The sequence below is a fragment of the Puma concolor genome, chromosome B1, assembly GCF_028749965.1.
Source record: "Puma concolor isolate L17-30 chromosome B1, mPumCon1.1.hap2, whole genome shotgun sequence".
NCBI lineage: Eukaryota > Metazoa > Chordata > Mammalia > Carnivora > Felidae > Puma > Puma concolor.
This window is the reverse complement of record NC_141670.1, coordinates 66599107-66626450: the sequence shown is the minus strand read 5'-3', so window position 1 is coordinate 66626450 and position 27344 is coordinate 66599107. Positions and strand designations below refer to the sequence as shown.

The window sequence follows — 27344 nt, the reverse complement described above, 5'->3', positions numbered from 1 at the left end:
TCAAGCAGCTCTACTTTTTTGGTGGATATGTGTTGTCAGCATAGAACAACTTGAGTTTTGGCAATTATCGACTTAATTGGATCATTATGGAGCCAATCAGAATAATGAAGTCCTCAAAGGAAGTTTACTAAGGTTCTGTTACTGTCAGTTTTTGAATCATTTCATTTAATCTCTTATATTTACCATATTATTCAGATAAATATTATACCTTCACTTCATTTACATTTAAAATTTAATTAACAATAATCATTAGAACACAGTTCATTTAAAAATAATACGTGTTCTTATTATAAAAAATGTATCTTAATTGTAAGCGCTTATAAAATACATATGAGAAAAATACAATAAAATTACTTGTAATTCCAGTCTAGAGTCAATAATGCTTAATATTTTGGTGCATTTCAATATTTTTATGTCTATAATCTAAAATAAATGCCTTACAGTTCAACCCATTTCAATATGGTTTCTTCTCCTCTAGTCCACAAAACTCATCTCTCTGAGTCTCGTATGTTCTCATTGTTATTAATTTTAATGATTCTCTACATACTTTCTTATCTGCCTCGGCTTTCCCTAAATAATTGGGTGTCATTATATATTTCAAGCTCTATGAGGTCATCCTGTCTTATTTATCTTTGTAGTTCAGTGCTAATACGGTGCCTGGCACATAAGTATGGCTCCTTGGATATTTTGTTGAGCAAGCATATCCTTCATTTCCAAACAATAGCTCCATTTTCTTGTATGGCGATAACCCTTGTGGATTTTCCACTAGTTATCTAGAAGAATGTTCAAAATCTCTTTCATTTTCTCTTACTCCTCACTACTTTCACAGCCAGTGACTTTCTATTCTACATCTGTATCTTTCTACTCCACTCCGTCTGGCTCTCCATGCACCCCTATGACTTTAATTGTCATCTATATGGTTATCTTTCCTAAATCAATATCCATTGCAGATATTCTCTTCCCAGATTCATAAATGTAATTACCTATTGTAGTCTTTTTTTATGCTTATTTATTTTTGACAGAGAAAGACAGAGCACTGGTGGGAGAGGGGCAGAGAGAGGGAGACCCAGAATCTGAAGCAGGCTCTAGGATCTGAGCTGTCAGCACAGAGCCTGACATGGGGTTCAAACTCACTGAATGTGTTATCATGACATGAGTCAAAGTCAGATGCTTAACCGACTGAACCACCCAGGCGCCCCCCCCTTAAAATTTTTTTAATGTAGTTTTAAATTTTAATGAATATGTGTCTTAGAAACAATATGTTCTAAGCCAAGACAATTATCCTCTCACTTCCCAAAAAGTAACTACAACTCTCTGCGAGGTCTTTAAGAAATAGTCATAACTGAAATGGGCTTGGCTTTGAGGGATGACTAGACCCCAGTTACAAATGAAAAAAAAAAAGGAAGACCGTCTTGAAGACATACCCTTGATGATTGCTTTTAATATAAATGCAGCAGTAAACCAAATTATTTACTAAGAGTCTGTCAAATTTAGGTTTTACGTCTCTAGAGTTGGGGAAGTTGTGGATATAAAAGTTCATGTGAAATGGCTTAGGATTGAGAGGGGTACTTGGTTAGAGTATAACCAAAAATATAATAAATAAATTTTAAAAACCCTATAGTAGTAGACTGTATTAATTAGCCAAACAAGTTACAAAAAGCTATAACTCTACATCAGGAAATCCAGTCTGTGAATATAGACGTTTATATACCAAAAGGAAGTAATCCGATTTACAGTATTAGTGAAAAATTATATATTTCTTACCTAAAATTACGTATTCTAAAATGCATTCTGCAGAACACAAGGGATATATTAGCTGAGTTTATATAGTAAGGAAACAGACTGAAATGGTCAAATAAAATTTAGGGAAGCTAGGATAAAAAAATAATTTTATAAAAAAATTTCTCAGACAGTTCACTATGCTAATGTGTATTGGAAACTCCAAGAAGAAGCCGTAGTATGCAGGGTTTCTTAAAGATACTTAACAATTCTTACTTTTTAAAAGGAAAAATATATTAAGGGATAAATAGACTTGTGATTAAGCTTTGAAATAGACTGCTATAAATAAATGTATGCAACCCAGTTGCATATAGTGGGTAATAAGTAAAACAAGATCTTAAAAAATGCAGTATACTAAACAATAAAGAAAACATGTTTAAAATGTAAATTAATTTTTTTCTCAGCTATTTTTCTCTGTTGGCCATAAGTCAAGAGCTATCATCATAATTCTCTCATCAAAAAATAAATAAAAGCTGGTGGACATTTTCTACATAATGAATAATTTTAAAATGTGTCCCCAAATTTTAACATGCATTTAAAAACATCCACATATAAGTGGACCTCAGGAAGCTCAAACTCATGTTGTTCAAGGGTCAGTTCTACACACATACACATAGCAGATATAAATATAAATAAACGTAACATAAACCTTCTCTCTCTTAAATCTACTAAGTAATATATGCAGTTCAATAATCTAGCTCTAATCTAAATTTGAAGCAGTTTTTTGATAAATCATGGTGTGAAGGAAAGAACACTTCAAAATTACAGAAACGTCAATTAAGTAATTAACTGAATTAATTAATTTGATTAGTATGTATTATAACAGCACATTTACAGATTAAAGGCCACTGATACTAATACTGAAGCTCATCTTAATATACACAGATATAATTCTCTTGATTAAATTTAAGATAATGCATGATAAAAAAAAAAACTCTTAGCAAACTAAGAATAAATGGAAACTACTTAACCTAAAAAAAGGACATCTAATTTAAAAAAAATATTAAGAATACCATACTTACTGAAATAATCCTTTTAGGATCAGAAGCAAAAAGATGCTTGCTATTATCAATTATGTTAGGATTGTACTGGTGGTTTAGTCAATGCAGTTAAAAAGTAAAAGTAAGGGGCTCCTGGGTGGCTCAGTTGGTTGAGCCTCCAACTCCAGCTCAGGTCATGATCTTGCGGTTCATGAGCCTGACCCCTGCATCGGGCTCTGTGCTGACAGCTCAGAGCCTGGAGCTTGGAGCCTGCTTCAGATTCTGTGTCTCCCTCTCTCTCTCCCCCTCCCCCGCTCATGCTCTGTCTCTCTCTCTGTCAAAAATAAACATTAAAAAAAAAAGTAAAAGTAAAATAAAACCTATAATCAGAAAGTTAAGGCAAAACTCTATTTTTAATTATATGGCTGTCTATATAGAAATTGCCAAATGCATTTTTGTTGTTAGAATAAATAAGTATTGCTGAACCAAAAGAAAAAGATGACATGCAACATGAAATTGCAATTCTTTAGGCCACAACATTGTTAGAAAATGCATTTTTTTAATTAAAATTTAGAGTACCAATAAAAATACAAAAAGTTCCTTATAGAATAAATTTAAATATTTTACTGAAAACTTTAAACAATATTAAATAAATGGCAACATTGACTATATTTTGGAGAGGAGAACTCTGTCATTAATATACCAATATTCCTCAAACTGAGCTGTAGGACGAGTGCAATTCCAGTGAAAATTCAAATAGGGTTCTTTATAGAATTTGATAAGCTGATTTTAAAATGCATATGGAAATAAAAAGAGACAAGACATCTAAAAATCCCTGAAAAAGGACTGGGTGTAGATATTGGCAAGTGAAGAAAAAGTTTGAATAATGAAACGATAGACTATAACAAATCATCTAATAGTTCAAGCATGCGGAAGACTAAAAACAGCGACATATTTAGTAACATGCAGAATATGCTTACCTTGATTGGAATAGATTTCAGAGATAAATCTATTTAGATTTATCAGGTAAAGTAGATTCAAGAGAGGACATAACTGAAGAGAGAAATTTGATATAGTGGTAGACATTTACAAAGAATTTTGTCATAAAACAAAAGAGAGAAATTGAATGAAGGGTAATCATAGTCAAAAGGGTTTGTTGTTTGTTGATTTTTAAAAAATGGGAAAGGGGCGCCTGGGTGGCGCAGTCGGTTAAGCGTTCGACTTCAGCCAGGTCACGATCTCACGGGTCCGTGAGTTCGAGCCCCGCGTCAGGTTCTGGGCTGATGGCTCGGAGCCTGGAGCCTGTTTCCGATTCTGTGTCTCCCTCTCTCTCTGCCCCTCCCCCGTTCATGCTCTGTCTCTCTCTGTCCCAAAAATAAATAAATGTTGAAAAAAAAAATTTAAAAAAAAATGGGAAAAACTACATCATTCTTTTATGCTGATAAAAATAATCCAGTAAAAGCAGAACTAATTGATGAGATTGAAAGAGTAAAGAGAATCCTTAGAGCAATGTCCTTGAGTAGCTAAGAGAAGATGTGATACAGTAATTGATATGTTCCAAAGATTTTTTTTTTAAAGAAGATGAAAGAACAAGCATTATCATTCATATGCATGAACTTTATTTTGACTTTGTCAATTATTAATAATGTATCTTTGGTCAAATTATTTAAACCTCTCGCTACTTCAGCTTGTGGTATGAATTAAATAAGATAATGTATGCATAATACCTAACAATTTACTTTGACACACATTAGGCTCTCAAATGATGACAACTATTAGTATTCTGATTTTTAATGAGACAATCAACTACTTCATCCTTGAGCTATTTCTCTGATTGTTATCATCAGTTAAAATCTCAAATGCAATGTCTATAGTTGTTTAGCAATTTCTTAAAATAGGCTATGTTCTGTTAAAAACTTCATATCCAATGATATACAACATTATAAATATTAACTCAAACAACATCTACACTTTCCACAAGTAACCATCTGCAATTTATATTTAATTGGGTCATTTTGTTTCTAGAATAAGTATGAAATTGCAATGATCCAAAAAATCACTTTTAAAACTTATTGACTGTAGCTTGATTTGTAGTAAGGCATTTGTACATGTTTGATTTAATTCAATTTTATTTTACTTTAAAATTTTAATTTTGGATTCACAACATTACCAACCTGTGCTCCTTACTTAATTTAAATCTGAGAGATGATTATTTTTCAAGATCAGAATTTGTACCAAATACAGTATTATATATGTTTGGTGGTCAAATCACCATTAACATTCCTTCTTAATTCATATAAATGGCATCATTACTAATTTAAATGCCTAAAGCATATTACTTTCTTTCCATTTTTCATTTTCCTGCAAGTGCTCCTTGGTTTTCATGGTTATAAGTTGCATATTTTTTTAGTACTTGAAGCTTTAACTCACCACACATTTTACAATAGTAAGACTTAGAATCACAAATCTAATACTTCTATTACACACACACACACACACACACACACACGGGGAAATTTTCTCTTACACAGTTTCTAAACAGAATTTTCTCTAAAGCATTTTGTTTTCTCTCAAGATTACACGATTGGTGTATGAAAATTACTGTTCTCACAATATTTGCATATTTTAGAGTAAAAATTATTTACTGAGAAAATTCAAGACATTGAAACTACCAGGGTGGTGACCCAATTTTGGAGGTTCCATATTATGTCTAAAACAGAACCTGCTAATAGAGTTCAAAGCTTTAGTTATCATATTTTGAATGCAATGAAATGCTGTGAGGGCCTTCATTGTCCTCGGTAGGGGAAAGGGCTTGCCTAGTGACTGGTCTGCAGGAGATAAACAAAACGTATTCTAATGTGATCCAAAGTTAATGAACTTTCAAGCATGCACGAAAGGAACAAAATTCAAATGCACACATCAGTGATTTATATAGCTATAACTTAATTATTTGGGAGGAATTTCCATTTGTGTTATATGTTCTATTATCGATGTAACTCAATTGGATTGCCTTCCTATATTTGCATTTTAATGCACTAAGAGGATTTAATTTGAACTTTTCTCCCACAAGGCTATTCCAAATGGAAATTTATTTCTACGTTACTATTTGAGCTGTATTCCATTCATTACGATCAAACATGTCACAGTATACTATGTTGCATACAATCACTCAGAGTGTGTGATTAGTATGGAATCAAACTCAACTTAATTTTTTAAATAACTTTGTCAGCTCTGGAAATGGCACCAAATTCAAAGTTGTGCTTCATCATGATGAGGTTGTAAACATCAAGAACATCCTGATTATTTTGAAAATTTAATTAGACAAATAGAATGATCAATAGGAAAAAAGCATATGCATATTTTATCAAGGAGCCAATACAGAAAATCAAAAAGAACAAGGTAAAATCTGCTAAACTGTACACATATTATTGTAATCTTGTTTATTAAATTGTTATTTTTATAAATTTATTTTTTGTTTTGGAATTTTTATAAAAATGGCTGTAAAAGTATATACTTTAGAATGTGAAATTAATTCTAAATAGCAGGTATCCACACAGAATTATTGTTATCATTGGTAAATTAAGAAGTGAGAATCCTCAAAAAAATTTTAAAAACCAAGTTTTTATATAATACAATAGCATTTTGATTAGACACACATCTACTACCAGTACACACACACTCTCACACACACAAAGACACAAGTGCAAATCCACACAAACATGCACATTTACATATAAAAATAGAAGACTCAAAGGGGCACCTGGGTGGCTCAGTCGGTTAAATATCTGACTCTTCATTTTTGGCTCAGGTTATGATCTCATGGTTTGTGAGTTCTAGCCCCATGTCAGGTTCTGTGCTGACGTCACAGGGCCTGCTTGGGATTCTCTCTCTCTCTTTCTGTCTCTGCTTCTCTCTCTCTCTCTCACTCTCTCAAAATAAATAAATAAACATTTAAAAAAATAGTCATACACATAAAATATTGGAATTTATTTTTTAACAAATAATGAAGGAGAAATATTGTAATTATCTCAGCTTCTCAACTGGTTTTAAGAAGTGAAATCAAAATACATATTTGGAAACATTTAGGCCAAAATGCTTAGAATATTACCAGTAAGTATGACAGAAATAAAACTTTATTTTTAAATTATCTATAAAAATGCAAGTTTATAGAGATTTTTGTATAGTATTTATAGTCTAGATTGCCTACATTACACAACAAAAATTTTTAAATTCCAGAAACCTATTTGTCTTTCAAAGTGAATTTTTGCCTCTGGTATATATCCATTGATAGTTGGCAAGAAAAGACAGTCTCATCTTAACATGGGCATCAGGATATGCCATTGCAAGGGAAGAAAACACAGGCACCAGCTCTTAAATACTGGTGTATACGGATTCTCTGTTATGTCTACTCCCTTCTCATTGGCTAAACAAGTCACATGACCACATCTAATACTTTCAGGAGGATGCAACTGTGTAATCTCTCTATATGCTCAAATAGTAAGGAGGGTAAAATGTTGGTGAGAAATAATAATTCCTACCATACTTCAGGACTTTTTTTTTCAAATAAATTCTACCCCAAAGTGGAACTTGAACTTACAACCCCAAGATCAAGAGTTGCATGCTCTACCCACTGAGCCAGCCAGGTGCCCTTTAGGACCTTTTATGTGGTAAAGTTTATACTATCCTAATGTGTATTATGATTCTTTAAGGATGGTGGTGAGACTGTATTGAATTTTCTAAATTTTCTGAAACAGTGATTTTTTAAGTAGAATATTTTTATACTAAATTTCTGTGAGCATATATTGAAATAGTAATTTATGCAATATTTTAACTTAGAAAGAGATAAACTAAAAATAATTCACAACTGTACTATAGTAATTAAGATTTTTATTTTTTATTACTGAAATACATCTAATTATAATAATTCTTTATTCTTATAGCATGATAGTGGTAAATCATCAATTTATCTAAAGAATAGTCCCTCTTGGGGCACCTGGGTGGCCCAGTCAGCTAAGCATCTGACTTCCAGCTCAGGTCATGATCTCATGGTTCATGAGTTTGAACCCCACATCAGGCTCTGTGCTGACAACTCAGAGCCTGCAGCCTGCTTCGGATTCTGGGTCCCCCTCTCTCCCTGCCTCTCCCCCACTCACACTCTGTCTCTCTCTCTCTCTCAAAAATAAATAAGCATTAAAAAAATTAAAAAGAAAGAAAGAAAGAAAGAAAGAAAGAAAGAAAGAAAGAAAGAAGGAATAGTCCCTCTTTAATTGAAGTAACTGTAAAGTTTTGGGGGGATTCTATTCTATTGGAAGAATCAAATACAAAATTTCCTTCCTAGAGTAAATTCCTTAATAATAACTTTCTGTCATAATTTCTATGCTCTTTATGAAGTGGAGTTAAAAATATGTTCAAATCTGTAGTTTTCTTTATACATAAAATTACGAACTACCCATAAAATAAATCACTATATCTATAGCTAAAATGGCCTCTTTTCACATTATTTTAATGGATAGCCCTTTTATAAGTTTTAGGTTTACAGAAAAATTGCAAAGATAGTTCATATACCATGCCATATAGTAACCATATACCCAAACAACACCTGGTGTCCCCTATTGTAAATATGTTGTATGATACATTTGCCACTATTAATAAACCAATACAGATACATTACTATTAACTAAGGTTAATAAAGTCCATACTTTATTCTCAGTTCTTTAGTTTTACCTAATGTCCTTTTTCTTTCCCAAGATCTCATTGAGGATGTCACATGACAGTTAGTAATTATGTTTCTGTAGACCCTTCTTCACTGTGACCTCACTTAAGTCTAAGTTTCATTTTTCATAATTTTGTAAATATTGTCATCCGGGAGTTAGCTTCTTTTTTTTAAGTAGTTTTAAATTCATTCATATTTATTTTTAGAGATAGAAAGTTCAAGCAGGAGAATGAAAGAGAGAAAGGGAGAGAGAGAATCCCAAGCAGGCTCTGCACTGATGACAACACGGGACTCGATCCCACGAACCATGAGATCATGACCTGAGCTGAATGTAATCATGAGTCCAACACTTAACCAACTGAGCCATAGTTTCTAAACTTATCTTTTTAGTCTCTCCCCCTACATAATATTGAAATGTTCCTTTTCAAATAATGCCAACCAAGTCCAACATCAAGAAGCACTTCACAAGAAGCTGTTTTCACAACAGGCAAAAATTGGATTTTAAATCTATGGTAGTGCTTTGATACTTATTTATTTTCCAAGTATGTCCTATAATAAATGCTGCAAGATTTCTTTGTAGTACAGAATGATAAATTCACTCCACTGTTGTGAGAAAATACAAAATAGCGTGATAAATCCCAATTGGATTCACATTTTTTGTGCACCATTTAAGTTAAAATTCTACTAGATATCAGTTCACTATCCTTTCTCTGAAGAGGTTTTCTGGAAGCATTTTTTTTATTGTTTGTATTGTTTCTTTAGTATATCCACTTCTTATTCATTTGTGTTTACAAATTTAATGTTTTAACTATATAGACCACTTTGGTAAATGACAGGCATTTTTTTTTAACTTTTTTTTTTTTTTCAACGTTTATTTATTTTTGGGACAGAGAGAGACAGAGCATGAACGGGAGAGGGGCAGAGAGAGAGGGAGACACAGAATCAGAAACAAGCTCTAGGCTCTGAGCCATCAGCCCAGAGCCCGACGCGGGGCTCGAACTCACGGACCGCGAGATCGTGACCTGGCTGAAGTCGGAGGCTTAACCGACTGCGCCACCCAGGCGCCCAATGACAGGCATTTTTACGTGTAACATTGACCCATCCTCATCAGTTAATTCACAATCTGACATACCTATAAAACGGCAGATTACTGATCAATATTTAACTAAATTTAATATCTAGAACTTATAAATAAATACTTAAAAGTTGAGGCCAGCAGAACTTTATCATATTGGATGAGCTTGTGAAAGACTATTCCATACTAGTTAACCAAGTCTTCCCTCTGATAACCACAAGTAGTTTATCATTAAGAAATCCTCAGACACAATTAAAAGTAAAGTGAGATCAAATGCACTATTGATATTTTTTTAGTGTTATAGTTATTGTGTCATCCTAAATTCCTTTTAAATTATGTCTTGAATTTGGAGATTTTCAACCATTATATTCAGTATATGCGTGATTCTAGTGGATCTTCAATTTAATGTATCAATATAATACACCATTGAAAATGTACTCATCTACATATTAGTAAGTATAAAAAGTCCAACTGACTTGAGAGTTTTAGAGGATATACATATAAATATACATATATATATATACATATATATGTGTATATATATATATACACACACACACACACACACACACACACACAAACACAATATAAAAATAGGATACTACTTATTTCAAGGTAAACATAATTAAAGTTAGAGTATTCACTGTCAATAATAAATCATCATATATATAGTTCACCCTCCACAGAGATAATCATTTTTATCTTAAACATGTAAAAGTATTCCACGATGTAGCCAAAAAATGGTATGAAATTTCTTGAAGTCCATATGATTTAGTACCATAGTTTGGCTTTCTAAGTCAGGCATTATCAACTTGCATTTCCAAAGGAATGACTGTCAAAACACTATACCAATGAATACAATTTATATAATTTGACATTAATTCTAAGTGTTATAATGATCACAGAGGGTAAACTCTTATGAAGTAACATATGTACTACCCAGCCTGAAAAGCATATATACATTAAAAATGTTCAACATTACTCTACCAAAGCTTGTGTCAAGAATAATACTGGAAATTCAAAGTCAAAACCTTTTGTTTGTACCATTTGCTGTACAATTACAGGTATGAGACTCATCAATAGAGTTCTAGCATTCAAAAGTTATTGCAATAACACCATCCCCCAAAATGAAATGCCTGAAAGCATCTAGTTCAGAATTATACACAAAAATCTGGAAGTGTGCACTGACTGGAATGAAACCCATACACAGTTGAGTTTAATCCCAATTAAAATGAAATGGTTTAATCTTTGTTTTCCCATTATTAAATCAGATGATAATAAAGATCCCACCCAATGAAAAATTCAATGTAGATTCAGTTCATTTTTCTATACACTTTTATTTATTTATTTTTCAACATTTATTTATTTTTGGGACAGAGAAAGACAGAGCATGAACGGGGGAGGGGTAGAGAGAGAGGGAGACACAGAATCGGAAACAGGCTCCAGGCTCTGAGCCATCAGCCCAGAGCCTGACGCGGGGCTCGAACTCACGGACCGCGAGATCGTGACCTGGCTGAAGTCGGACGCTTAACCGACTGCGCCACCCAGGCGCCCCTCTATACACTTTTATATGCATTTGTATAGACATACTATATTTAACTTTTATTAGAATAATATTTTTTAAAAATACTGTTCCTATAAAAATGCCAGATTACATTTTTACTTAATTTGTAAGTCAACTTCAATATAATGTCTACTCTGACATGTTTATAAGATAAAATACTTGAAGTATACCTGAAATAGAAGTTCTCATATGCCATCATTTAGTGATAAGGCTTGAATGAAAAACACAGATAAAATTACATTAATAAATTTAGTTTTATTTTCTCTTTAAATTACAGAAAGTTTTAATTCATGGTGCTTTTGCTTTTGCAAAACTGGAGAATTTCTTAATTAAAAAATAATGAATAATCAGGATTGCATTTGGATAATGTATCTTTGTTTAGAGTCACAGATATTTAAGACAGAAGTTACTTTGAAGAAATCTTATGTACTTGAGAAACCCAAGTGTTTTCTAAAAAAACCTGTTGGGCCTAAGGTATATTTACTGAAGACTTTAGACATTGAAAAACCCAGCTTGCATGAAAATTATGAAATCGATAGTATAGAATTCTTAATATATAGTCATACAGTATTGCCTTTGAGCCTGGGAGGTCTATGTCTGTGATACTGTGGCCTTTAATGTTCCCAGAAGCCCTGGTTCAACCTTGGTTCTACCTTAAAAGCTCTTCTAGGGGCACCTGGGTGGCTCAGTGGGTTAAGCGTCCAACTTCAGCTAGGGTCATGATCTCACAGTTTGTGGGTTTGAGCCCTGCATTGGCTCTGTGCTGACAGCTCAGAACCTGTAGCTTGCTTCAGATTCTGTGTCTCCCTCTCTCTCTGCCCCTCTTCCACTCGTGCTCTGTCTCTCTCTTTCTCAAAAATAGAATAAAAAAAAATCTTCTAAAGCTGTATTGAAATAATTTAAGTGTTGTCTAGAATCAGGCTTGAGGCCCAATAATTGGTGAATTAATAATAATAATAATAATATTAATAATAATAGTAATAATAATAATTTATTTAATAGAATCCAATTTTCATTGATTTTGTAAAATCAAGTTAAAGTTCTCTTAGATTAATGGCCAAAAGACATACAGAGAAAATTTATAACAGAAGAATTACTTTAGGAAACATTAAAATATCACATTCACTAAGCAAATATAAGCAGAAATCTAGAAAGTGTAATTTTCACTGTTCAATTAACAAAATTGTAACATGCAACACTATGACCAAGTATCTCAAATATTACTAGCCTAAATCTATAGTAATAATTATAGAAAATAAAACAGCAACAGCCATTTCTAAACTTAAGTATGATCCGGTGATTTTACCAAATAATTCAACTTCTGGGAAAATTTTAAAATAACAATAAAGGCTTTGAATGGATTTCAAACATTTTAAAAGTTTGTAGATCACTCAGCATTCATATAAAAACTGCATGCCAAGCAATAGAAAATAAAATATAAATTTTACTAAAATGCAAATTTATTATGATTTCAATAATCACATATGCTGCTATTAAATTTAAGTGTCCTATGGAAAATGGCAATGAATTCCAAAAATTGTCATTATGCAAGAAAATAATCTATTAATTTAGCATTAAATAAGGACTAAATAATACTGAAACTATGTTAGAAGTTATTAATAATAAAATTTCCATTCTTTTTCAAAAATGCTGTTATGTAATAGCTCATTGTTACAACATGGTAGGTTTTCAATTGAACCCTTGGGATATAACACTCTCTGATGCATAGACAATAATTAAAATTTTAATTTGAAAAAGTGTTTTAAATTAGCAAGATTTATATTTTCAGCAAAACTTGGGAAATTCCTGGAGCAAAGTCCCAATCAAAAATAGCCTGAGTTGTTGCTTTCAAATTTATGATATATATAAATATGGGACCTGGCTCTTGGTATGAAGTTGTTAAATGAAAATATCAGGTCTGTTTAAGAGTTTCTGCAGATGTATGTCCTTTATCTTTGTGCCAGTTTTTGAAATTTCTAGAAGGATACTGCCACAAGTCCTGCATAGAATACAGACCTATGTTTAAGTCCAGTGTATTTAAGCTAACCAGTAACATTTTAGGATAGGGCCAGACTTAGTTTTAAGATTATCACAGGTTTAATTTAAGCCAACTAATGCTTTATAGAAGTCTCTGAATGCTAGGCGTCTAGTTTTCATGTTCTTTTTCTGAATCAAAAACCCTGTACAGAGATCTAAACACTGGAACAATAAAGCCCCAGTATCACAGAGCTGGATCTTCATAGCATTCCAACAATTTATAAGTCAAATCTGTTTACCTTCTGTTACAAATAGGACAAAAAGTTAGGGGGAAATGGGGAAGCCTCTTCAAGTGCTTAAATAGCCATAAGCTTCACAACTTCAAAAAGGTTATTTTGCACTTAAGGATACTTTTATTTCCTATATATGAAAAAAAAAAAGAAAAAAAATTATTGAGGGAAAGCATAGTGACATTAGAAAGCTAGTATCAAAATATCCTTAAGGCCTTCTTGAGCTCCCTCTACTGATTTTTAGACAGTTGTTAACCTGACCGAGATGTTTAACAAAACATATATAATTATCAAGATGTCCAGTCGAGTGCTAGCATTAAGAGCAGTTTTCACAGCTGGACACAGACTTCTACTCCAGACATTATCAATTAAATTGTACTATTTGTGCACAGACAGGAAAACAAACTCAGTGAAAAGACTTTCCCCATACTCAGCCCTCAGGAAATGAGAAACAGGACACTTGCTAAAAGAAACAGTCATGGAGGGCATATACTTGAAATCTTTGCTGTCATTTAATTGTAAATATGTAGACGTAAAATACAAAGCATTTCTAGAACTTTTTTCACTTCATTTTTACATTTTTTAGCTCACTTAATTATGACTTCATGAGGAATCTCACCAAAGGAAGTAATTTAGGGAAAATACTGTCACAATTTGTGCAAGTTCTTTCAAGCCTTATTTTTTTTTTTTTTTTGTAAATTCACTAACTTTTGAGACTCTGCCAAAGGATTGAGATGTTGTGCATGTAATTGTTGCATTTATTTCATAAAGTTATGGGTGTATTTATATCTCATTTATTTTTTTTTTGCTCTTTCCTTACATGGTCATATGATGTCACACTTTTTAATGAACACTGTGGTTTCTCAAGCATGTGCACAAACCCAAAAGGCATACTAAGCATTTCCCTTTCTCTAATAATGCCATAGTGTTTAAGTTAATGACTACTTGACATAAATACCAGCTCAGTGGATCATTGCCTCAAAGGAACATAGATTTTAGAGCACTTAAGTTTTCTATGAAAGGATGTGAAGTTCTGAACAAATAAAGTGTATAATGCACCAAGAGTACAAATGAGTTTTCAGGAATTCGCTTTAAATCCCAGAATTTAGTTGCAATATACGCTCCGTATGGTGTATTTAACAGTGGAAAGAAAAGTTAAATAACATATTTCACATATATTGCAGTGCCAAGCAAAGAAGGATGTTAATCTTTATTAACAAGACCACCACAAATAAAAAGAATCTTTTTTTTTTCATGATGGGAGCATTTTGGATTTTGTCAATAATTGGACATTCAGAAATGAAAGAGATACTATTTTAAAAAACACATACAGATGGCCAACAGGTACATAAAAAGTTGTTCAACATAACTAATCATCAGGGAAATGTAGATCAAAACCATAATGAGATATCACCTCACATCTGTTAGGATGTCTATTATCAAACACAAAGAAACAAACAAAAACCCTGTGCACTGTTGGAAGAAATGTAAAATGGTATAGCCACTATGGAAAACAGTATGGATAGTCCTTAAAAATAAAAAGTAAAAAATAAAATTACCATATGATGAACTGATCCAACTCTTTCTAGCTATTTATCTAAAAGAACAAAAAGCAGGATCTCAAAGAGATATTTGTGCTCCCACATTCATTGTAGCATTATTCACAATACCCATAAGTAATGTCAACATCAGAAACTACAGAATGGGGACCACAGAATGTCAGAGTTGGCACCCCAAGATAACTCCTACCTTAGATACAAATCTTAATCCTCAGTAATCCTTACCTAGTTTACTTTTGATCATGGCACTTATCAATAATAGACATGATCCTCTGTCTACTTTAGTTTGCTGATTGTCTCTCTTTCTGCAGAAAGACTAGAGAGGCAATTTTGTTTCTACCATTCTCACTCAACCCCCAGCAACCAAAAGGGCACCCGAAACACAGTAGCCATTTATCAATATTTATTGAAATAATTATTTTATAATAAATATGGTCTTAATGTTTTTAAGAAAATTATTGTTTATTAAAATTAAAAATTGAGTTTATATACAAATTAATCTTTTAGCTTGAAAAATAAATTTTAACGTTTATTTTTGAGAAAGAGACAGACAGACAGAGTTGAGTGGGGGAGGGGCAGAGAGAGAGGGAGACACAGAATCCAAAGCAGGCTCCAGGCTCTGAGCTGTTAGCACAGAGTCTGACACAGGGCTCGAACTCACGAACTGCGAGATCGTGACCTGATCTGAAGTCATATGCTTAATGGACTGAGCCACCCAGGCGCCCCATTTTAGCTTTTGTCAAGCTAAAATTATCTTAATTGTATGTAAACTATAAAAGATATAAGTGCAATAATATTTTGTATAGTAAATGTTAATAAAGTAATTGTCTAAATATTTACCAATCTTTAGACAAGAACAAAATTATTAGTATCATAAATGTGATATTCTTTTGAAAATGACATTCTTTTAAATTTTTTTAATGTTTATTTTTAAAAGAGAGACAGAGAGAGTGAGCCTGGGAGGGGCAGAGAGAGGGAGACACAGGATCCGAAGCAGGCTCCAGGCTCTGAGCTGTAAGCACAGAGCTTGATGCAGGGCTCAAACCCACAAACCATGAGATCATAACCTGAGCCAAAGTCGGATGCTTAGCTGACTGACCCACCTAGGTGTCCTCTAATTTTTTTTTATGTTATTTTGAAGATGACATTCTTTAAAAATGTAAAGTTTTTCTTTAAAAGTGTATAGAAATAAATTTTGTACTCTTCTAAAAGACAAATATAAATATCATTTTCACTTTCTATGTAATTTATATATCATTTGTAGAGCATAATATTAAATATAAGTCCCCGATTTTAATGGAAAGATCCTATGTTGCATAAAATAAGATAATAACAGTAAACCCTTTGTGTGGTTTCAACTTGTCAAAGACCAAAGACTAAATAAATAAATAAATAAAAGATAAACAAAATCTAAACTCTAAAAACATGAACCAATCCATGAGCATACATGTACAAAATCATCGTACCAAAACCAATCCATTAAATATGCACGATGCTACATAATGGAAGTAAATATAAAAAAGAATCAACTTCAATGAGGATTATATAATAATATGTATATGAAGTGATTTTAAACTACAATGTATTGCACACATGCAAGGAATTCCTAGGGTCTTCCTTTAAAAAGTGTTTAAGATTAATTAGAAAGAACAACCTAAGACACATTTAAAAAATCCAAAGGCCACACCAGATTGTTCACTGCGTAGCTCAGGTCATAAATGCTGGGGATTAGTGGCACAACATCAATGGAGAAATATTCTAAGGTTCAAGTAGAACTTGAGTCAGGTATGGTAGGTAGTATGTTACATGAATCCCAATGACCCACACTCTTGTATAATCACCTTACCTTGTGGGTAGACATAACCTTTAAATTGCTTTTGACCAATAGAACATGACAAAGGTAATATATTGTTCTTATGGTTATGTTACGTTATATGGAAAGGAGAGATTTTAAGATGTAATTAAGGTTCCAAGTCAGTTGACTTTATGTATATCAAGAGATTATTCTAGCTGGACCTGACCTAATGAGGTGGGCCACTTTAAAAGTGGATCTTAGGGGTGCCTGGTGACTCAATCAGTTGAGCCTCTGACTTTGGCTTAGATGGTGATCTCAAAGCTCCTGAGTTTGAGCCCCGCATCCAGCTCTGTGTTGACAGTTCAGAGCCTGGAGTCTGCTTCAGATTCTGTGCCTCCCTCTCTCTCTCTCTGCCCTCCCCCAACTCTCTCTCTCTCTCTCTCTCTCTCTCTCTCTCAAAATATAAATAAACATTAAAAATTTTTAAAATTAAAAAAAATAAAAGTAGATCTATAGGTCAGAAACTGAAGGAATCAGTGAAATTCTTATCTGGCCTTAAAGAAACAAACTTCCATTAGTTTTAAGCTGAAAAGAAAAGAAAAGAGAAGACAAAAGAAGAAAAGAGGAAGAAAAGAAAAGAAAAGAGAAGAAAAAGAAAAGAAAGAGAAAAAAAAAAGAAAAAGAAAAAGACTCTCAACAGCCAGTGATCTTGGAGAACAACAAACTTGGACCTCAAATAAGAGCCCAACCCTGGCTGAAACCTTGATGTGAGATCCTGAACAGAGGACCCAGATAGTCTGTACCGAGACTTGTGACTTATGGAAACTGTGAGATAATAAATGTTTAAACCACTGAGGTTATGGTAATTTTTATGCAACAATAGAAAACAAATACATACATGTAAATAAAAATAGACATCTTGGTAATATCCAGGGTGACACTAACATGACATTACTTGCAACAAAAACTAAAGACTCAGAAAAGCACATATGAGCACAATATGCTCTTATACTATGAAAAACTTGGCTGGAATTAGAGGAGTGAGATGTAGGTGGAGATTCTTGAAAAGGCAACAGTCCAGACAGGGTATTGGTTTTCTGTAGAGGGAAGGATCATACTTTATATTTTGATCAATCTCTCTTTTACATATGTGCATTGCACATACGAGAAAATTGAAAATCAGATTGATTGCTTGAAGCTACAGAACCAGTAAGAAGGATCTTAACATCAAGTAGAGAATTTCAACTTGATACAGTAAAAATTACATATCCACTGATGATTTCTGAAGAACACAGTGACATTTAAAAGCTTACTTTAACTGAGAGGAATCCAGAAGAGGTATGAAGTGTGTATCAGGAGAGCATAATGAGGATGATCATGCAGCTGGTTTCAGACAGAGTTTGGTTTGAGTCCCAGCTCTGTGGGCAGCATAACTCTTTAAGCTTTGGTCTTTCACTACTATCTATCTCTATGAATAGCATTGTGCATATAAAATATAATACTGCTTATAGAAATTAACATATTGTATGGCATACTATGAATTACCAAGAAATGTACTTGCTAATAACATCACTAATTATTATTACTGCAGGGAAGAAACAAGAATCAGGGAGATCAATGTAGAGAGTGTCAAAATAATTCTGATTGAGATGGGATACTCTAGGTCAAGGTAAAAGTGATACGATGAGGGAATAGAAAATAGAGAATTAGATAAAGGCTATGTTACAAAGGGAGGAATATCAAAACTTGGGGAGTTAGTGCATATAGTATAGTAAGAATGATGTAAGTTTAAGACATCTATTAATTTTTCAGACCTCGGTGAATAGAAAAAATGTCATTAACTGACAGGCAAAAAAATTAAGATGGGGGACCATGTGAGGGATGAGATGATGAGTTCATGGAATTTATGCTGTCACCATGAAATCAAAGTTAAAATGTCCAGCAGACCTTTGTAAATACATTAATGGAGTTCAAATCTGGGCCAGAGCTATATATTTGGAAGATCTCTGTGAAGAGAGAATAATTGTAGCTGTTGGAGTGAATGGACTTCCTGCAGGGCTCCACAGAGAATGAGGAACAGTGAGTCAAATGAATAGTATACAAAATGGTGCTGAAATTTCAAGGATTAACAACTTTTATACCAGTCTTCATTCCAAAAGGTAAACACTGGATATTTCTAACTAATATGTAAAATATTAATGAAAGCCCTATAATCTTACACTAAAATATTTAATGAAAGCGCTATAATCTTACACTTTTAAGTTAACTTTTCTATAAATCAAACTTTTCTACCTCCTTTGGGATCCATTTAATAAGGACAACCCAAAACTTGGATAATGAGGATTCACTAGGGAATCTGATGCAACTCTGTGGCTCCCCTAGGAACTGTGTTATAATTACTGCCACCAGTACTCACCTTTTCTCCTACTCAGTGAGCTTAATGCTATATGAAAACACAGAGCATCAACTAGAGGTCAACATTTCCCTTTGTACCTCAAGTAGAATAAATAAACAATGAATGAAGTATTTAATGTTTCCTAAGTGTTCAAGAGCCCATTTTAGACTACCTATTTTTGTATTGTGTTTCAAAACTAATTTTATTTTGATTACTTTATTTCATCTCACAGACCATTTGAAATATTAGTAGCTAACTAGTTTGAAGGTTTAAACATGACTATCAGTTGATAGCACAAGTGGTAATTTCAGGAAGTGGCTAAAGTTCAAGATGTATTTGTATTTGATATTCAGTAGGACTTTTTAGAGGGAGAAAGAAAACTAGAACTATTAGGAAACATTAATTACTGTATTCTACTGTTTCTTATTCTACTTATTGCCTGCTCTTACTCTTATTAATGTTCTATGAGATAGAATAATGTAACATCTTTCTAACATTAAATACAGAGGAAAAGCTTCTTAAAGCCTTTGGTATTGTGCATTCTAAAATGTGTATACTAAACAATAAATACCACAAAATCATTTAAATATAATTTCATGATTAAGGGAAGACTTGGAGAAAGAGGGCAAAGTAGGCATTCACATTTAGTAAAAGTCTCACAGAAAATGTGTAGTTTTAAATAAGACACACCCAGTTGAATATTTGTCTTAAACAGAGGTGCTGGAAGTGCACAGCATAGCTGCAAAAGGAGTGAGCTGGGTTTGATTGTCTAATCCACCTATTCCTGGTTGTGTGAGCACATGCTGGAGAGGTGGACAACTTTCATCCGAGTTTCTGCTTTCTCCTATCTAAAATGAAGGTACCATGAATTTTTTTCACAGTTATACACATGTTAAATGACCTAGATAAAATGGCCTAACATGAGTAAAACATGCATACATATATATGCATAAAATATATGTCTACACATATTAACCCTTTGAATGATATCCTTTTCTGTCTTCTTGTATAAGAAAATCCAGGCTCAAAGACTTTTTGCTCAAATATCAATAGGTAATTTGCCACAAGACAGAAGATGTGTATACTAGAAGCAAATCACTCTCTCTCTTTCTTTGGAAGGATGAATGGGACCCCCTCCTCAATCCTAAATGAGGCGGTTCAGACTCTGGTTGATGCCAGGATCACAGCAATTACTGTAGCTCTGAAAAAGGGGGCACATACCTACAGAGTACATGGGGGCATTTGTCCATTTGTCACATCATGTTAGTAAAAAATCTGTAAGGGTTTTGGAAATTAGAAAGAATAAAGCTTGATGGTCATTAAAACACTACCTAATGTGTTTTGTGGAAGTGGTCCAATCACAAAAGGCAAATTATTTCCATTTCATCATCATCTTTGGGGAACACAGTTCAGGTTTGTATGTTCTAATTGCTACTGTATGTATGTTTTAATTGCTACCTTAGTGCTACTTACACAGAAAAAATATATCACTAAAGTAAGCTTCTCTTAACTGTCAATTATAATGGTATATTTAAATAAAACTGAATGAAAAAAAGTATTTTCAAATCCTTTGCATTGTGTTTTAGAACTTCTAGCAGTGTTATGAACCAGTGTTACGAGTTGGAATAATATTCTCTGTATTGACATGCAAATGAACTCACTAAGCAACTACTTTGCTTCCGAGATTTACATAATGTGATACTAAAAGCCACATTAAATTAATATTAATTATTTGGTTTTAAAGCAAGAAAGTTCAGAGTTAAGTGGCTCTTCTTCCCACATTTTAACACATCTATGCATGTAACATTGATATACAAAGAATAAAAATATCTTAGGTATAGGGATCTCCAAACTCTATCCCTTAGAAGTGCATGGCCTATTACCCAGAGATATAGGAAGTAAACCTGATGTATCTCTTTTAGAGATAGAAACTTTCAAATCCTTATCAGCACTCATATTTTTTTTTCAGAATCAGTGTGGTAATATAAACTCCTCATTATGTACACATCCATTCTGCTTCTTATTCCTGGAGAATTTTCATTTCCAATTGTCCCTTCCCTTGCCAATCAGCATGAGAGCTTATGAGTGACATTTTCATGGCAAAAAACTGGTGTGTGCTAAAGCATAACAGCCTAAATAGCAAAAACAATAACAGAATGAACACATTTGCCACTAAAAGTATATATTGTATTTCAGCTTGCTATGTAAATTATTTTTGTATTAAGTAACATTTCTTGAACTTGAATGTTCAAGATCATTCCCATTGCATGTTTATGGTAGAGCCTAATTTACTAAGAAATATATATGTATACACACACACACACACACAATGTACACACATATACACTCATTATATCATGCACTTATACTATTGTTTAACTCCTTCTCTTTAAAAAACCCATACTAAGACTCAGTGAAATTCTGAATTTTTCAAAAACACTATCTCATTTACTATAATAATATTAACTTCCTCAATGCCAGGGTGATTAAAGCACAAAGGGACCAATTGTTCCGTTGCATGGTGTGATGACCAATTTAATGGGAAAATTAGGATTTTCCACAAGGGTCCCTACAGCTCACCTTAACTAGTCTATGCCCAAAAGACACTGGAGGTGTTGAAGCAGAAGATGATTAAGTCTGTTTGGTAAAAGATAATTGGTCACATGGCTGTTGCAATAATGTTAACAACAGGAAGTATTTTTTTCTGACCTATTAGTTCCAAAGAATCTTTAGAACTTTATAATACATTAAGTAATAAAAATGCCAGAAGCAGATTTGGAGATTTGGAGCAGAACGAATAGAAACATATTATTGAAGGTGTTTTGGTCTCATCGATAAACAAGCATTAAACATGAAAAATTGTCATTATTCAAAGACAATTCTCAATAAACTATTACTTCCATAATCTTTTAAATATAATTTTAAAAGTTACTTTTAAAAAGTCAATTTCCTAAAACTTTTTAGTGTATTTCAGGTTTATTATTACTTTCTTTAATTCTCCATTGTACACGTTAGTAAATAGATTTTAAAAAAGAAAGCAATATATAGCCTTGATAACAGAAAACCCAAATCGTTTCATCTTGGCCTTAAATATAACCAAAAATGCATATTTATTTCATCTTATCTGTAAGAAAAAAATCTGTCTAGCAATACCATTTTTAAATTTTTTACTAGATCAATGTGCTTTAAGAAACTGAGAAGCAATTAAGGCAACTAGAGTATGTCATGTGACATATAATTAATTATTTCAATAATCTTTCTATACACTTTGTAAGCTTTATCATCTTGAAGTAAAAAGTTCTGTATATACTTGTAGTACTTATGCAATGAAATGAATTCATTTTTTAGGAGGCTATCTACTGTGGTATTGAATATTCCTTTGAATTTCACATGGACAAGTTATAACTCCAAAATATGGTCATTTTCTTTGTGAAGCAAAAAATTTATGAAGGGACACCACATTTGACTGTCTTTAATAGGTATCTTCCAATTTGGCAATTTTATTTGTTTACAGTAAGAAACGTATTCTACATCCAAATAGTATACCCTATATGCTAAGTTTGGGTTTATTGTGGTCACCTGATTTTACCTTACTTCAGAACTAATATATAAAAGCTAAATAGGTTTTAAAAAATCAGGAAAAATGTATCTAATATTTTAAATTTGCAATCTCATCGAATCTGCCTCCTTAGTTTCACAATTTCCAATAGCATATTTTGATTTGAGTATTTAACCATCTCACTGTGACTTCACCTGAAAGAATTTCAGATACTGGTAGTTCAAGAGAACTGTTTATACTCAAAGGAAGCCATACATCATGGAAAACTATGCAAAAAGAAGTCAATGAGATACTAAAATACATTTAGGTGAACATAGTGTTTATTTCTGTTATTGCCTTTCAAGTAAGTTATAAAATTACAATATACATTGTTGTTTCCATATGACAAAGAAAAGGAAACTGAAATTAAAAGAAGCCATAATTCTGTTTGAAATTCCATACTTTGAGCATGTATACCCATATAACTAGTTTTAAAAAGAAAATTTTAAAATGTATAGAAGAAAAAAATTATTATATATTAATTTAAAGGAGGCTGTTTAGTGGGAGCTTCATGGCCCAGTATTTCATATATTCCCTCCTTTGCTTCTCTACCTGCTTAGTCTTTAAAAAATTTTGTATCAATATTTAATGTCAGATCACATGACTGACAGGAATCCTACAAAGAACAATCTTCTTGGGGTAAAACATGAGAACAACTTAAGGGGATTTATATTTAACCTCTAGTGTTTGCAATAATATCCATTTCTTGCAACAATCACTCTGATGTACTAGTGTGCTGTAAATAAAATGAAAAATCTCTATGCAGAAAAATTATTTTAAATAATTAACTTTAAAGCTAAAGTTCATACTGGTAAGTGTAATGCCACTAGAAAAGAAATGTTTACCGTAATTAAAAATATACAAATATATAAAGTTAACTTAGTATACTCTTTATTTGCTGAAAAACATAGCCCTGGTCAGTTGAATGATACTTAGTAAGTCTGAAACAGCTTATATTTTACACATTCCTATTAAGATAGGATGTCTAGTTGCAATCTTTCCCTGGAATGTAAACCCTCCCCTCTCTGTTTTTCCAGCCATCATTTATCCTTAATCAAATGTCACTAAAAGAGATAAATGAAAAATCATAATTCTACTTATCAGATAAACAATATGCCTTACATAGAAAGTCATGAATAGTGATAACAAATACACAGAGCACGAGTTAACTTCTATCATTTAAATATTGTTCACTATAAGAAGTACTGTTCAGTGGTTTTCTGTACTGAATTCTTTCTTCATACCCACTCAAAACACACCACCAATTGACAAAAGGAACACAGCTTCAAAAGAAAATCTCCTAAGTAGAGAAAAGCTCTCTGTTAAACATGCAAGAGGTTAAACATTTCTGAAATAGCGAGACATTTTCTCAGCCCACGCTTCCCAGTTCCATTCAATTACCAACAGCAGTAGCGACTATAATACAAGCTAATACTGTATTATTAAATCAGAGCTTCCCATTTACATCCACCTCTAACCTGAGGGGGTGGAGAGGGGATGACATTTACTATTCAATAGCAGGACAAACAGCCCCAACTTGGAAATACACATGACCTTGGGGTGCAGAATTCTCAGAGACTGAGTTTCACAAGTTTTATTTGGATCTACTGCATAACAACACATCTAAATGAACCCAGCAGGATATGAATGCTCTTATCCTTACCACCTCCCCTCCAAAAATGTTAAGAGAGCTCTGTACTTTGCAGTCTATGCTGTAGATACCAGAGGTAATATTGATTAATCAGAGATTAGTTCACTCAAATATTTCTTCAAGATTGCATTTGCTTTAAACAACTTGTTGGTTGATTTATTTACTGCAATTTACTAACATATTTGGGGCTTGCATTGAATGGTTCTTGTTTCTTGAGCCATGCTGGAAGTGTTGCTCTACAAATATTTATATTTATAAAGCAGAATGTAACCTGATGACATTAACTTCGCAAAAAAACCCAAACCCTCAACTTCCCCTGTAGAATTCAGTGCTTAATCACCAATAGATGTGTTTGTAATAAAAATAATAATAGCAATTATTAAGATAATTGTTGCAATCATTGCCAAAAGTCCTGTTTCAGATTAGAAAAACCGTAACTTGCTTTTAAATTTTTGTATGGCACTCTGCATTCCTCCCCCCTTTGTAATAATTTATAACATATTCTTTATCTTACCTTATTTTAAGAGTCAAAAAAGTCTCCCAGAAAGATTCTTAAATGGTGTAGGTGTATAAATCACAGTAATAATAATAGTTAAAAAAAAAAAAAAAAAACCTAAAAGATTGTTTTAGCTGGGAAAAGAGGAAAATAGTTTGGTCTAAAACTATAGAAATCTCCAAAGTCACGCTTGAATGGGCGCCCAGGTGGCAAACAGAGGACTCTCTCCCACGTCCGATACCACACTCCTTTGTCAAGTTGATATGGTCCTGCTGGTGAAGCGGGTCCCGCAGGGCACAGAGAGTGCAAGAGGGCGTTGCCTCGAGGTGCTGAAGCACCCCGTCCGCTCGCGTCCCAGGTTCAGCACCGACAGCCCAGTGGACAGCACCAGCTCCTCTCACCTCCAGTTTGTCTCAGTCACTGAACCAGGCTGATTCTCGCGCCTCCTCCCTCAGCAAAAGCTGCTGCCACTCAACCCGGGCGCGCCCCGCCCCCATCATCTGACGTAACTATTTTGCATATCAACTCCCTGAGAGGTGCGGGGCCGCCCCTTTGACTGGGCTTCTGGTAGGGTCAGCTGAGGCAATCGAGGCGACAAAATCCAGGCTTATGACCAACGTGGACTTCATTGGACTTCACAATCCATTCACCACCGGTCCTGAAGAAACTAAATGCTTTTGGCGTGGCATGAGCTTTTGCCTTCGCTGGGACTGCCGTTTCTGTGCGCTCTAAAGATCGCTGCTGGCACAGCTCTGGCAGGAAGAAGGGGCGGAGGGTGGGGGCAGTGGAGCACTGAGAGGAGAGGCTGGGGAGGCGGGTGGAGAAGGGACTAGGGAATAGAATGAATCCATCCAACCACTCCAAATAATATCCCCGCTCCTTTTGATCTTCCTAGCCAAACTTTCCTCCTGCTCCCTACCATTTGTTTACTGGAAAGGATGTGTCTGGTGTTCTGTTCCCTTTCCTCGGTTCAGGGGGCTGCTAGAGGGAGTCGCTGCAGCAGAAACTTGTTTAGGAGAAAAAATTGCACTGAGCACTGGGAGAAAATGTGAAAGCTGGCGATGCTTATCATCATTCGTAAACAGAATCTTTTCTTATTTTTTATGTGAATGATGCATAGCATATATCAGAATTCATGTTTTCTTATAGAATCTACAGAATCTTCCCTCTTCGTTCTTATGATTTGAATACATCGTCAAGCTATGTGAAGTTGGAAATTCCAGGGTTAAAAAAAAAATTAATAATGAAAAAAGTGAAAGTTCTCAGCTTCAACTTCCACTGCCAAAATACTGAAGGTTATGTAATATTTATTATGTCTAATATATCAATTGTTCTCTGAAAGATGGGGTATGCTGGAAGCATTTCATAGCCTTTAGCAATTCTCTCACTATATGTGATGTTTCTTGTTCCAGTGAGGCTCTGAGGGCCTTGACAGCAAGAGAAAGGGCTGCCATGCCAGATTTCTGACTGCTTAAACTTGTAAACAAATACTTTTAGTGAACTGGAGCAATCAATCTCCTAGAAAGATCATTATTCACATACTGTCCACATGTCCCACCTACAGCCAGCAGGACTTACTTGTACAAAGAAATGGGCAACTAAATATTTTCATAAACAAAGTCATTTATTCAAGAAATTTCTTAGCATGCAATACATTGTTTTCCATAAAAATGCATATATCCTGATATTCCTGGAGTGTAATATTATTCTGCACTGGACCCGCTCAGGAATGTTTGTAGGGAATCTGATGAAATGAGTATACTTGTTTATTTTCCTAACAAGAAACATAATAAATTTGATTTTCTGCAAAATTTAAGAAATTATTTGAGGAAACACATTTATTTTGTGGGCAGATATACCCAAATCCTTTCCTGAAAGGTAGTTTGAATTAGGGCTATGAATTACATTAACGCAGGCATAATATTATTCAACAGCCTAAGGGGATAATTGCTTCAAATGTTTCAAATAAGGGGGAGGGAGAAAGCATTTTCTCATTGTGGGGAGTGGGAGAGAAAGAAAGAAAGAAAGAAAGAAAGAAAGAAAGAAAGAAAAGAGAAGAGAAGAAATAGAACTATTTTGGTACGCATGCACAAAGAGGCATGCATACAGAAAAGTACTGGGAGGACTGAACCCTCCTCAGAGATTCTAAGTTTTTTTCCGACTTAAATTAGCTGTATGACCAAGATCAAGATATTTAAACTCTTTCATCATACTCGTCATTTGTAAAATTTGAGGATTTTATTGCACTAAATTGTCTCTAAAGTTCCTTACATATCTGTCATTCTATGACTCTACAGTATAATTTTAAAACTTCATGAATTACTATATTATAATGATATTGTGATAGAATTCAAGATCTTAAGAGCCCTCCCCTCAGGTGGGATAAATTGGCATCTGGTTACTAAGACTGTGAAAATGGTACCTTAGGGTAATTAGTTTGGGAGGCGTGCAAAAAAGATGAGTGACTAGAAC

General features: G+C 33.5%; 1 protein-coding gene across 6 annotated transcripts in view; it reads right to left on the bottom strand.

Moving 5' to 3' along the window:
* Positions 1-25592, bottom strand: part of FSTL5 (follistatin like 5) — a 780922-nt gene extending 755330 nt beyond the window's left edge. For 2 of the 6 annotated variants that reach the window (XM_086703952.1, XM_086703953.1), the window contains exon 1: positions 24891-25592. The gene's annotated coding sequence lies outside the window, so the exon portion shown is untranslated. The remainder of the gene's footprint in view (positions 1-24890) is intronic. The other 4 variants (XM_086703951.1, XM_086703956.1, XM_086703954.1 and 1 more) reach the window with 2 other exon arrangements.
* Between the last annotated feature and the right edge of the window lie 1752 nt (positions 25593-27344).